Below are 15453 nucleotides of genomic sequence, written 5' to 3' on the forward strand. Positions count from 1 at the left end.
CTTACTGTATTCTATAAAAAGTACATTATTTTACATATTTAATTAAATCGGTAATGTTGCAAATTTTTGCACTATTGAAAAAAATTTAGGGTTGGTTATAAAATTACGGTATTTTAAAAATTTTGGCTGTTAATTACAATGTCAGTTATGTAAGTTATATGAGAAAATATATCGGAATAATTCAGAAAGATTAAACTTAATATATTATCTCGTTTTTGAACCAAGTCGATCCGTTTTTTTCCGTAAAAGGCTCATATTTCCGGAATTAATAACCATATATCACGGAATTTATCGAATTATTTACATTTTCCGTGAATGGATCCGTGAAAGGCTCATTTTTACGGATATAATTAATAAGATGGCAAAAAAAATTAGTGATGCGACCCAAATTCATCCATGAGTTTTTACAGAAATAACGGATAAAATTTTTTATAGGGCTATGTAACATAATTCTCACAACCCTAGTAATATTTGATGTATTTACTCATTGAGTAATGCAAAAATGGAAGACGATATTGATTACTTTTTGTTATTAATTTAATTATAACTCTTGTTGAAATATCATGAATAAGAAAAGACATGTACACTTATATGTGCATTTTAGTTCTGATAGTTAAGATGTTAAGCGAGTGGCCAAATTTTATTTACAATATTATTGATACTACTTTATTAAACCATATCAATGGTGCTCAACATCATAGTATGTGTTTTCACAAAACCTATGGTCTAAACCAAAAAATTACACTTCAATGAGCTTGGAAAAATGATATATATAATTGGTATTATTTTTTTTATACTGCAAATACTGCAAAATGGAAAGTTTGAGATACTTATAAAATATAGATATGTGTAGTATAACTATCATTATATAGAATCAATCACTTCTTAGTATGTTAAGTAACGTTTATCGTCTATTTATGTGATCACACTAAAAAATGTTTGTAAATTATTTATATTAAAAAAACAAATTATAATGATTTTTTTTTTTAAAAAAAAATTAATTTCTAACTATCACTGGGGATGATGATCACCGGTGACTGAAATTATGACGATCGACCAGCATTAAAAAATATAGTGCCGGTAAAAATTGATAATTCTGGCCAACGGTAATGATCACCCCCGGTGATTTGAAGTAAAAAACTTTTATGAAATTGGTTTTAACTTTTTTTTATTAACAGTAACAAAGATCAGTCATCAAAAATCATATAGCAATCTATGAAAAAAGAACAGGGAACATATCTATTGGGCAAGATTATTTTTAAAAAAGTCAAGTATCTCCAATTGATTAATATCAGATTATTCCACTCAAACATATAAAATGAAAATAACTAAACGAATGATTTCTTTCAAAATTAAATAATTTTTTTTTTGAATTAAGTGTTCAATAACCTGAAAAAATCATTGGGAAAAGTTATTATAGAACGTCATGTAACAGCTTTCACGTCTTTAATATAAAAGATATTTACTATTAATGTTATTAGTGTATTTAAATTTAAATTAAAAAAAGGATTTTTATAACTGTATTGTTTATCAGATGTCTTCAACAACAAATTTTCTAAGATATTGCAATATTGAAGTAAATATGTAAACTAGTTGTTTAGATTTATTTATTTTATTTCAGAGAGGAGTAACCAATGACGAGTACATAATAGAAGTTAACAACTATAACTAGTGAAAAACTATACTATTAGGGGTGCTGTGGTTATAAATCTCGTAAACAAGACCTCACCCTCTGGGCGGAACTACTCTAACAGTAAAACTACGCTACTGATAAAGTCAGAACTAGTTGTTTAGATTTTATTTTTATTTTATTTTATTTTATTACTAAAAGAGTGGTAGAACAGGACCCCGGAAAATGCTTATATATATAAGGTACCAAGGTGCTTAGCCAACATAGAAAAGTTTTATGATGTAAGAATTTTATAATGCTTAATTTTGAGAAAATTTTACACTATGTAAGATAATTAAATTGCATATTTTTGGTATTATTTTAAAATACTAAGAGTTTTTAGTTGCTTATTTTTCATATTTATAACTTTTTAAAATATTATATATTGAATTTATAATTAATTTTTATTTTATTTTCACTAACGGTGAGTGTTAATTTTGTACTACATTTCACAATTTTATATAAATACATAAACAAAAATTTTTTTTTGATGAAATTTTTCAATGTTTTATTAATTATCTGTCAATAGTATTTTTTTAATTTTTATTAAACTCAGTGTATTATTTTTAATATAAAATTACTATATTATACATGTTTATTTTGTTAAATAAAATTACTATAAATATGTTTTACTTTAAAATATAATTTCACTACTCACCACTTTGGTTATATCAAATTATCTTTTATGCTTAAGTAAGTTTGTTCAGCAAGTTAAATCTACTTGTATTTTAATTTTCATAAGGCTAAGTATGATATTTATGTAGAAAAGCATATTTTTTTTAATGGTAATAACTTTTAAATTTTTCACTTTTTCGTTTATAACTTCAGAGCGTAATTACACCTCTTTGGTCAAATGAAATCGACTTTCTAAATTAATTGAAAGTTGTTCAGTAAGGTCGAAACTACTTATATATTAATTTTCATGAGTGTGGGTATAATACTTATGGAGAAATTTACATTTTTTGTAATAGTATTAATTTCGAATTTTTCTTTTACTATTTATTAACTTTATTAATTGAATATTGTTAATCTACTTGTATATTATGTTTAGTTTAGCTTCAAAACATATTTAAAATTGGATTTAATAAAATATATTAATTAATAAATATATTTTATAAATTATATGTATTATAATAAAAATTTAATTAGGTTAGAAGATTGATTTGCTTATTTTTATATAGTTTTTAAGGTTAGATATCAACAATGCTTAGCGATCATAGTAAAAACCTATGCTTAGAGCTACTAATAAAAAATATTTTGGGACCTTACCTATATAAGTATTTTCTGGGGTCCTGTAGAACCCAGACTATTACAAATAAAAGAAGAAAGAGTTCGAAAAGACTTAAAACTAATATATGTGTATAGAACTTTGTTCGTCATCCTCTACGGGACCTCACTCTTCGATCTGTACTATTTGATAAAGTAGGACTATGCTAATGAATCAAATGGGAACCATAAAAAAACCATCCGAGAGACTAGCAACTATCTACAAAAGAAAATAGAATTTAAAGGGCAAATATATATAGTCTAACTTTATCTACAGTAAATGATGAGCGAAGAGGTTAAATCAATCAAAATTATAAAAAATTAAGATCCGTATTTTCCTTTTAACCAAGGTTGCCACCTGTGAATACTGTAAGAGGTGAAATATTTCACACTATTTTAAGTTATGTTATACATATGATAACATAAAAGAACTAAAATGTAGTTTATACTACTAGGATAGGGGTATCGTATTCCAAATATAGAATACTAATATATATAAATATATAAAATTTAAATGATCTTTGAACTTGAAGGTCCTGTAACCAGGGAGTCATCGGTAATAACTGGTGTAGGACAGAGTCATTTTGTCGTATGATCCTGAAATGAGAAATAATGATTCTCGTTATGAATATTGTCACGTTTATTGGGTCGATATTCAGTCATCGGACTGGATGTGGGAGGTGCTAGCACCACCCACCTCCGGGTCTACGACCTGTCGCAGTACCTATATGGCCCCTACAGGGCTCAGGAATCCCCAATATCTGTCACCATTTGTCAATAACATCTGTCATATAACAATATACTAAAAAAGGATAAAATAAGGGAAAAGAGAGGAAAATACGATAGAATCAGAGGGGTATGACAGATATGACGGATATGACAGATGTTTTAGAAAAATTGGGAGAGGGATATCTCCAGAAAAAAGTTTTGATTTTACCCTCCAGATCTGTTATTCTGTCATAGTTCTGTCATATGATCAGGATTCAGTCTATTCATCTGTCGGAAGCAGTGAGATAGCAAACCAGGTAAGTTAGCAGGTAAACCCCTAGAAGGTCTATAAAGCCAGTAAGACCAACCCCATCCTGCCTCCATCAGAAAAAATAAGTAATTAAACAATGGGTATACCAAGACGATTCAGATGATAAAGAATACTTTTAGAAGGCAGTACTAATCCGTCTTCCTCTTTTTTGCCTCCTTAAGGCATTTATCAATACACTGTTTACACGCGTTATCAGAATCTAAGATTTTCTATCCAAGTTTTTTGCATTGCCGATTGTAAGCCGTCTGATGTCTCTTAGCAGCGGTTTCTTTCTTTTTCTCCTTAGTCTTTTTCTTGATCACCCAGTCTACTCCAATAAAAGTATTCTTATGCATACCATAAATTGTGCAGTCACCATGTAGCCGATAATGCCCATTTGTAGTCATATCTTGTATTTCACTAGCCGTCTCAGTTTCCTTCTTGCACTTTAGACAGTAAAAACGTGTCATCTTAAGATTTGAAGTCTGAAATCTTTTCTTTAATTTGTCGTAATATGTCACAATTAGAGAATTACTACAAGTACTACAGTCTATCCAGAATACCAGCACGAATTTTAAAAGGTGAAGAGCACTACAACCTATACAAAAAGCCCCTAAAGGAAAAGTCAACAGAACGCCCAAAGGTAATTGTATGGAAACCAAATGCAACACACCAGGCAGATCTTGCAGAGATGCCAGTTGACCCCAAAGGATTCCACTATTTTCTCGTAGTGGTGAAAGTTGTAGGAAAGAGAGTCGATGCAGAACCCCTAAAGGATAAGACTGCAAATAGAGTTCTAAACGGGTTTGTCAAAATCTACAGAAGAAATCGTATCAAGTCTCCAACACACCGACTGGAGATAGACTCCAGATCAGAATTCACTAACGAACAGGTACGTGATTTTTTCTTGAACAGCCTAGGGGTAATGATGAGATTCGGAGAGCCAGGAAGGCATAAACAGCAATCATATGCTGAAAGAGCTATCCAAGCCATCCAAGAACCCCTTCTCAAACGAATGGTGGCACAGGAGTTGAAGACTGGGGTGATATCCGTGGAATGGTCAGAAGATTTCCATAATATAGTGAGTAAAGTAAATGAACTCTGGCAAAGAAATCCCCCAGACATTCCGACAGGATCACCCAAAGTGTCAAAAAAGACAGACCTCCTCTCTGAAGGAACACGTGTCAGAGTCAAGTTAGATGAGCCTATTTCTGTACTTGGTAACAAACTTTACGAAAAATTCCGTACAGGAGATATAAGATGGAACCCAAACATTCGTGTAATCAAAAAAATGATACTTTCACCCGAACAGCCTCCTACATATCTTCTTAATGGACCACATGGTCGATTAGGTGTATCCAGATGTGCATATACCCGAAAGGAATTGCAAGTAGTTCCTATTAATGAACGTCCTCCACCTGACTCTGTGATAAGAGGACAACCTGAAAGATTTGTTCCTGAGCAGATACTTCGGCATCGCATTAGAAAAGGTCAAGACCAGTATTTGGTTAAGTGGGAGCGCTATCCAGACACTGAGGCTACTTGGGAACCTGCTGACCGGTTGAAGGAGGATGTCCCTGACTTAATTCGCAAATTTTGGGAATAACAAAAAATAGAAGAATTAAAGGACCTTATTTTTTGTCTCCTCGATTCACGTCAGAAACTATTGGGATAAAAACATTCTTCCCATCACAAGTAAGGGCGACATGTTCACGTGATTCATGGACATCATAATTGTAACGTTTTAGACACGTCCGGCTCAATCCAATTTCCCTATGCTTGTATCCATCTAAAACTGCAAGATCCTCAGTGATAGCATAATCAGGGGTAAGTTTGATTGACACTCCCTTTACCATGCCAAATGTCCTACCTGTTCCTAGAGCACCAGATATGTTGTATGTAATACTCTTGTCGATATCCAACCCTAATTCCTCAGCAGCTTCTCTCTGAATAAAAGACGCATTAGCACAAGTGTCTGCTAAACACTGAATTGCTATCCCATTAACCTCCCCATTAAGTGCTAATAGATCTTTAATATTCTCCAAACGAGCTATATCAATATCCATAGGATCGTATTCCCTGATATCCTCTTCTTGTTCCTCCTCAGCTAAGTCATCTGAAATCTCTGTGACTTTTCTAGCAGACATCATCTCCTCCTGAAGAATCTCACGGAGTAATTTCCTAAAGTCTGCAGACCTTAACAGGCTTAATAAGTCATTCTTAGTAACAGCTTTTGCAGGTGTAGACTTACTACCAGTAACTTTCACAGGAATCTTAACAGGAGTTGCTTTGCCTTTTAAGGGCACACTAGAAGAGCTAACTGCTGTCTTATTTAGGAACGACTTAAGAAGTTTTGAGATACTCGAACCTACTTTTTTTTTGACCCAACATGAACCATATAGACATCACCATCTTTTTCTCTCAATTCTACCTTTTCACCAAAACTCACAGTATCAATGTCCATAGCATCATCATTAAGATCGAGGTTTCTCATTGCTCGGGCCAAATCCAGATCATCACGTCTATCTTTAGCCTTCTGAAGTTGATTTGTAAATATTTTAGACGTCCCACGTTTATATCCCATAATAAGATCAATAGCATGTTGATGATCATCCAAAGTCCACTCAGGAGCATCAGGGTCATCACCAACATCAGGTTCTATATAACCATCATCCCAATCAGGGTCCTGATGATCCTGAACAACACGTCTCTGTGGTTTTGGTCGAACAGGTTTAATCTGCTGTCTATAGACTGGTGGATTACGAACTGGCTGAGCCTGTAATTGTTTAAATTGCACCTGAAAATTCTTGGTAAGTTCTTCAGCCTGAGCCTTAAGCAACTCTTGTAATTATTCTTGAGTAACCCCAGATGACTTTGATGTCAGTACGACAGGTTTCTGTTTTCCTAACGGAGGTTGAGTTACATCACTGTAATCTGCTTGAAGTCGTCGATTTCTATCTTATAACCCCAAGCGCATTTCAGCCCTTCTCTGTTCTAAATTTCTCAGATGTTTAACCAAGTCATCAGGATTAAGATTGTGAAACCTTTCTGCTTCAAAAATATTATTAGCCGAAAGACCTCTAAAGAACTGGTCAATAATAAGATCATCAGTTAGTCTTAGTAATTTTCCAGCCCTCTTTACAGTTCTATAAAATGCATCAATTGGCTCATTTTCCTGGTAAAGACTGTTAAAACGGATATGTTTCTTTTCATCTAAAACAGTTGGAAATTGTGTTCTAAGCCTATAAAGCGCCTGGTTAGGTTTAATACCTGGAAAAACCATAGGATGATTATTATTAACAGCAACACCAGCATCTGCAGTAGCCAGAGCAGCTCTATCTGTAGGACGAGCACCAGCTCTTTTTCAAGCTTCATCTCCACCCATTAAATCATGAGTAGGAATAAATGCTGCTCTAATAGTTGCTAATGCATTAATTGGATCTCTTGAATAGATTTGTGCTTCAGATCCATTTACATAGGTACCTGCATTCAGTCCTCCTGCACCTTCTGGTATTACTAATGCTACAAAAGCAGCTAAATTAGCTCCACCAGCTGAAGTAATACCAGAAAGTTCCCAATTTTTTCCTGTAATTTCTTGATCAAACCATTCAGCTGCTTCACCGGCCATGCAGCTTCTAAGTATACCCATAGCTCTTTTCCAAGACTCTGGTGGCCCTCCAGCAGCATATGGGTTAAGATTGATAGTATCAAGATAACCCATATAAAGCCTAACAAATGTATCAATATCATCAGTAGCTTTACCCTCAAAAATTGGCAATCCTATCACAGTGGTAGCCATATTGTCTCTAGTGGATTGTTTAAAAGAGGTGGAGGAGGGTTCAATTGTCTAATTCGAAACCATTGTACCTGAATTCTAAGAGCAGCTATTGTTGGAAAAGTCTATTCCTAAGTCTCCCTAATGTCTGAATCCCAAAATGCACCCTATTATTAGCATGTGCTAGCTGTGTATTAACCTGTCCAAGTTGCGCATTAGCCAATACAAGTTGTTCTCCAGTCTGAGTAGCCCTCAGCCGCCAATGATTTAGAAGGATATTACCACAATTCACAGCATTTTGAGCCTCATTACGATCCATTACTGCTTGAGTATAATCTGCTTGTAATACATTACGTTCATGTCATGCCTGATTACGTTCACCTATAGCCCATCGATGAAGCTCTACCATAGTATCATAATCTCTTTGCAGGTTATGGTTTTCTTCTATGAAATTATCATTGGCAGCACGTATAATAACTAATTGACGTTCTAAATTAGTAAACGTTTCATCAAATGCATTTATCTTACCTTATGCAAAAACTAACAAATCTTTTGTAATACCAAGTTCTTCATGTTTTGCTTTACAGTGATACATTAATATATTAATAATATGTTTGATTTGATTATTTGCCTCCTGTATCTCTGAATCAACAGTTAAACGACCCCTGGTAGTCAATAAATTTGCATGAGCCTTTAGTATTCTAACTAATTCATCATCGTCTTCTTCATTAGCCAAGTGTTCAGGAGGCAGTCCAGTAGGTTCTGAAGGAGTATAAACTGGAATTGGTGTTGATGTCGACATAGTATTTAAACTAAGTAAAAATAAAATTCAAATGGATCTTTATGTATACAATTTGGACGAGTACACGACTGACTCAAGACAAGGCAATGAGTTTGCTCCATCATGGCCCTTTTGATTAGCCGTAGCAGGTAGCTCAGACTCAGGTAAGACAACTATGATCATTAACTTGTTAATGGGTGACAAGAAGGCAAAGGAGGATGGTAATCGGTATGTACTATGTGATGCAGTACTTTTAGTTGGCAGATATCTTGACGAGCCGAAGTGGGCAGTTGTACATGATTTTTTCGAAGAGGAGAAGATCCCATTCACTGCAATAACCCATAGTGAGATTCCAGAGATTGACTCCTTCGACCCTACTCAAGCTACTGTGGTAATCTTCAAGGATCTGATGGATGCACCTAAAAAAATCCAGGATCTCATCACTGGTTACTTTACACATGGACGACACAAAAATATTTCATGTATTTATGTAGCTCAAAGATTCTTTGCCATTCCTAAGGCTATTCAAGAAAATGTTAACTACATCTCACTGCATGGAGGTCATGGGAGCCTTACAGATATTAAGAGAATCATTCGCCTATATACAGAAGAATCAGAGTCATTAGCACCAGTAATTGATGATCTTACTTTGCAACGTGAATTTGTAGTGTTTGATCTTAGACGGTCTAAAAGTGATCCACTGTCCATTCGAGTAAGATGGGATACTAGTCTCAGTTCGATCACAGAGCAATCTCAGTTCAATCCTAGTTCAATCTCAGTTCAATCTCAGTTTGATCCAAGTTTGAACCCAGTTCGATCTCAGTCTGAACCCAGTTCAATCACAGTTCGATCCAAGTTTAGTCCCTATGGTTAGAAAGCTGTATCTGAAGCAAAAAAAGGTGGACACTTGATTGAATTTGCTCAGGTATTTCCATCCCCTAAAGAGCATCAACATTTACTTGTACCTGGTGTCTTAGCCAAGAATACAGATACCTGGATTAAATTTGTCTTTCGGGAAGCTTATGGACTCTCTGGTAAGATCCTAGGAGCTGACTTTCAGGACTTCTTAGCAAAAGTACAGGGTAGGACTGCAAAGACTGAAACTCTGAAAATTGAGAATGTGAAGGAGTTATTCTCCCGATATGAAGCCCTGAAGTCTAGTCGCCCTCTGGATAATAAAAAAATAATAGAAGGTATTGAAGTCCTTCTACAGATCTTTTCTAAGAGCCACATGGACCGTCGAGCATTACAAGTAGGGATTAATAGTATCTTGTGAGAATATCAAGTAATTCGTCTGCAGGAGCTCTAAGAATCATAGCACTTTTTTTACGGCCTTCAAAGTCAATCCTTAACATCTTAGCCTTCAACCCTATTGCTCCTAAGGCACGAGAAGCAAAGTTCTTAGTCATTGAATTACTTATATGATTTACATAGTTCTCATAGAATGTATTGAAAGGCTCGTCGATACCATCTGAATATGTATCCCTTAGAAATTGATATAAGGCAATTTCTCCACTATCACAACCTATGGCTATAAGCTGTTCGAGAAGCCACTTCCTAATATCTTCATATGGCTCTCCATCCATAATTTTCATATCCAGTCTTTGTGTAAACAATTGTGTAAAGTCCACATTACTTGCCCGACGAATGATCTGAACTAACTTATCCCTAGCAAGTCCCAAGGCTTGTAGAGGGTCATTCTCATCACTAATCTTCTTTATAATCTGTCTGTATAATACACTGGATAATCCTCTATGTGCTGTTTTTGGAGTGATTACTCCACAGTTTTGGCACTGGTTTATTACGATTGATGTTGACATGGCTATCTTTCTTTATGTAAAAAAGAATTATTCAAAATTAAGTAACTATTCAGAGCAGTCCTTGCACAACTTGTCCGTTAAGTCACTTGGACTTACAGGCATGAGACATTCTCTACACAATTCAATATTAAGCTCTGCAAGTCTCGGGGTATGGTCCTCCAAAGTTCGTGGATGACTGGAAGGACCAGAGGAAGGTGTCCCGTTAGTCGTATCTTGCTGTAAGATAAAATCATCATATTCATCTTGGTCAGCCTGAATAGCGGCCCTGATTTGTTGTATATCATTGAAAGTTAACCGCTGCCCATCAAGATTTTCCTCATTATAGCGTATTTCATTGATGATTTCCTCTATAAGCGTCTCTTCTTCATAATAGACAAGGTAGTAATCCTCAACTACCTCATAGTCACTCTCAATCAGTCTATGATATGTTCTAGTACCACGTCGAACATAACGTCCTGTATCTGTATTTAAATATACAGGTTGCTCTTCAGGTGGAGGTGCAGTTTGTCTACGGACAAGCCTTCCATCAATATAATCATGGGATTCCATAACTATTCGATTAAAGGTATCTCCACCGATAATAATTGGACGTCCAGTTATAGGGTTAGCTATATAAGGGTAAGACATGTCTTTTTTTCTGTATGTGTCTACATACCTAATAGTTTTCTTCAATTTATAATAACCAAGTGACATGGTCATCAGTCCTTATCAAGGCAAACATGGCATAGTAGCCTTTATCTTTATTAAATTTATTAATCGAACTTACAAAAATAAAATAAAAATTTTCAAAGTACAAAAAAGAAAAATAAAATTAACTAAAAACAAAACTATATAGTCTCCAAAACAGTAATAAAGTTATAAAATTAATTCAAAAGGAAAAAATCGCATAACACTAAAACTATCCTGATCCCCCGCCTAGATATATTCCAACCTAAGAAGAAGCAACTATGCAAACAAACCAACGAACAATGCGCCCATTATTAAAATCGACACACCACCCTGCTAAAGCTGTTAGTAAGTTGCACCGTTAGACGACCCATAAAACCCGAATAGTGATTAAACCAAGGCAAACCATATTTCATCGAGTATTTCAAATAATCAACGTCAGAGTCACGTGCGGCGTCGGAAAGGGTCGGAGGAGGTAAAGTTGAGAAGGGTAAGTACGTAGACTTTGGCAAATTAGGAGGCCGAGAAAGTTTAAGTTTTTGAGTAATATTCATCACGTCTTCCCATTTAGATTTATCATAGGAGCGTGGTAGCCAAATTCGTTTTCTGATCTTTTGGATAAAGTGATTGTGAATGGCAGAGATAACCTTCATCGCAGAGTTACGGGGAATAGAAAGTTCTTCAAAAAATTCGACAAAGGATTTCGGAAGGCAGCCTCGGACAAGGCTATATGAGGTCCAGTTAGAAGAAGAAAAGGACCAGCAAGGAAGGGATATAAATTTGTTAATAATTAAAGATGGATCTTTTTTAATAGATCACCAGCTTCTTGAAGTTTGTTGATAAAATGTCTTTGATAGGAAAATAAAAGTTGTTCCATTGCAGTTCTTCGACATTTGCACATAAAAAGGTGCATAAAATCTTCCTTCGATTCGAGGCATGAACGACATGATAAAATGTCGATATACAAGTCTGGGCGAATTCTTTTAAGAAGTTCCAAGGTAGGTAAATCTTCCAAAAAGAGTTTGAATTTGAAGGTGCGATGAGAAGAAGCATAAGCACGAGTAAAAGAGGCATCATGTTGAGGTTCAAAATTTAACGAGAACCAGGTAAGATCCCAATCAACCACAAAATCTGGAATGAAAGATAAAGTAATGATAAAGTTAAAACGCGATAAACGCGTTAATCTTTGCATCCACAGCATCTGCGAATATTGCTTAAATAAGCGGCGAGGATTCGATTCGCATAAAATATCATCATATTTTAAAATGAAATCATGAGGAGATACTTGATCCAGATCAGAAAGAAGAATTGCTGAAGAAGAAGTATGCGCAGAGTTGGCCAAAGAGTCCGCGTAGTCATTGTAAAAATTACCAGAGTGACCTTTCACTTTTACAGCCGTGACGGATAAAGATTTGGATGAAATAAGATGTTCAATAAGAGCCCAGAATTCAAAATTGGTGGTCTTGTAATAAAGCCTACTATTGGAATAAGAAGAAGAGGCACATAGACGAAGACCATCTATGGCAGATTGAGAGTCAATATAAATAGTGACCTTTGAAGAGGGAGGAGTGACCGTGAGGGCAGCATGTATAGCAGCAATTTCAGCTCTTGTAGAGGAAGGCCAATTATGGATAATTCCATAAGCATAAGCAGCAATAGATTGGAAAAAACCAGTGCCATCTAGGACTTGAACCCAAGACCAACCCATTGAAATATCAGGAGTGCCAAGGTTAATTAAAGAACCATCGGTATAAAAACAATAATGGTTATCAGGGGGAGTCGCTAACAGAGAAGCAGCAAAAGCAAGGGAGGTATCCGAGCCCAAGGGAAAAGAAGTAGGAGAAGGCACAGTATCCACGTCTACTTGTGAAAAATTAGGTTGAAAGTCCAGACGACCAAAGTATGTTCTTACAGTTTCATCAAGGTCCGCCCAAGTAAAGGGAGAAGTAATATGGGTAGTATCATGTCTAATACGCTCCTGCGTAGTTGGAAGAATTAAAGATCTAAGAGGAGAGAGTTTTGGGATGATATATAGGGGAGTAACATCGGATGGTTGATTTTTAGTATGAGAAACCGGTACATGTTTAGAACAACCAGGACAAGGAGTGAGCGTGATAACATCATTAGGTCGAGTCACACAATCAGAGGTCCAATGGACAATCTTGCAAGAATATTGTTGTTTGCTGAGCTGTTTTCCAAATAAAGGAGAACCATCTTCATCCAAAGTCACGATCCATTTCATGGATTTTCGAGATGAACCAAAAGCTGGAACCAAGTCAATATTTGAAGGAATAGCTTCGGAGGAGAATTGATCCAAAAGCAGAGAATTGGAATTTGGAACGGTGACACATTGTTGGATGTCGTTGAACCATTTATGTGGGAGGACTCGATGACCTTTCCTACTTGACAGGTTGGATAAATAAACATTCCAAGTGATCATATGGGTTCCTTGAGGCGTGATGAATTGAGATAGGTAATAAAGTTGCAAACTTCTAAGACATCGGAAGTAAGATATAAAAATCTTTGGAGTCATAACTTCAAACAAAGGTGTATGACCATTAGATATAGTAAGGTCAGGCAAAGTTGAAATTGGAGAGTGCGACAACTTGAAAGGAGTGGCGGTCAGGAGAGCAATAGTGCAAGCGATATAATCCTGTTTAAAAGCAAAAAGTTTAGACCATATAGTCCAATCTTTAACTAACAAAGGGGAAACAGGAATCAAAAAAGAAAATTGAATTAAACGTAATCTATATAAAAACAAACTTTTCATAAAAGAAGAAGAAGAATTAGCTAATAAAAATAAATTAGTTAAATGTGTTTGTGATTGGTGAAAAAATAAATTAATCAATCCCAAGCCTTGAGATAAAAACAGAATAGAATCTGGGAGAACACGTGAAAAATTGGCCTTATGTTTAACCAAGGAACGGATACTGCTGGTTGCCGAGGCACATTCAGGTTCGGAGAGGTGAGTGACTTGCATGCGATATTCCAATTTCGGAATAAGAACGGTATTGTGTAAGTAAACTACTTGTTTAGCAGATAATTTGGCAGGGCGAACGGTAGCAGCGAAAGAGTTACATTCTCTAGCAACTTGCTTTTTGACAAAATTGCGAGATCCAGCAACATTGAACCAGACGCCCAAGAAGCGGAAAGAGCTATTCATGGAGATGGGCACAATAGAAATGGAAGGAACTTTGTTCAATCCAGATAATTGCAAGTCAAACACGACTGGAAAAATTGAAGAAGCTGAAGTGGGAGGCAACGAATTAGTAATTAAAACATATTTGTTATGATTAGCGAAAGTATTATTGATTTGATAAAATTCTTTCGTAATAGAAAGCATCGATTCCATTCCAGATTTGGATGATGAAATTAAAGTAGAATCATCCATAAAGACCAAGTTGTTGATTTGTAATCCATCTGAATTTGTCTCAGCCAAGGGATTAGATAAAGAAGAAGCATGAAGCGTATATGGATCTATCATTTCATTCTTAAGAACAGTTAACAAAGGGTCTATATATATAACCCAAAGTAAAGGGGAGATAACTTCGCCTTGATCTATACCAATGCGAACACGGTAAGAAGGAGTAGTACCATGAGCAGTATAAACGCGATTAGAGCGTTTCATGAAGAGAGATAAAATAAATTTTGTAGCAGAAGCAGGAAGTTTAATGCGTTCTAAAGCAAAACGCAATATCTTGAGATCAACTGAGTCGAAAGCCTTAGAAATATCTTGTGAAAGGATCCAAAGCGGTGATTTGTTGACATGGGCATCATGGATAATGGATTCGAGAATGACAATAGGGTTGCGACAGGAACCACCAGGGAGACCGGCGAAGTTACCACCTTTGAGAACTTCATTTGAAGCCAAGATGGAAGCAAGACTATTGTAAAAAAGTTTGACCAAAGATTTCCTAATTACTTCAAGTAAAGTAATAGGTCTTGTATTTTTGAGTTGACATTTCCATTCGTGAGGTTTAGGGATAGGGAAAACCATAGCTTGACGCCATAAATCAGGAATATCTGCAGTACGAAGACATGATTGGACTAAGATTAGAACCAAAGCTGAAGTGTCGGAACCCAAATGTTTAAGCATTTCATAGGTAATCATAGAGGGACCAGGAGCTTTGTCATTAGGCATAGAAGAGACCGTAGACAACCATTCTTCCAGAGTAAGAGGATCCAATAAAGAATTATAAATAGAAGAATCTACATCATCCATAGGGTGATAAGCAGAAGACCATCGTTCAGGGAGAGTTTGAATGTTATCAGGAGGAGATGATTTTATGGGCACGGAATTCTGGAAGTGGTTAATAACAGCGTTGTCAATATCATGTGGATCCATTAATAATTTTGGATGTGTAGGGTGATCAATGAAAACATGATCCAAAGTGATACGACGTCGAGTCCTTGAGAGAGCAGAATCAATAAAAGAGGAAATATCAGTTTCAAAATTGT

Source organism: Rhizophagus irregularis, chromosome 5 (genome assembly GCF_026210795.1).
Source record: "Rhizophagus irregularis chromosome 5, complete sequence".
NCBI lineage: Eukaryota > Fungi > Glomeromycota > Glomeromycetes > Glomerales > Glomeraceae > Rhizophagus > Rhizophagus irregularis.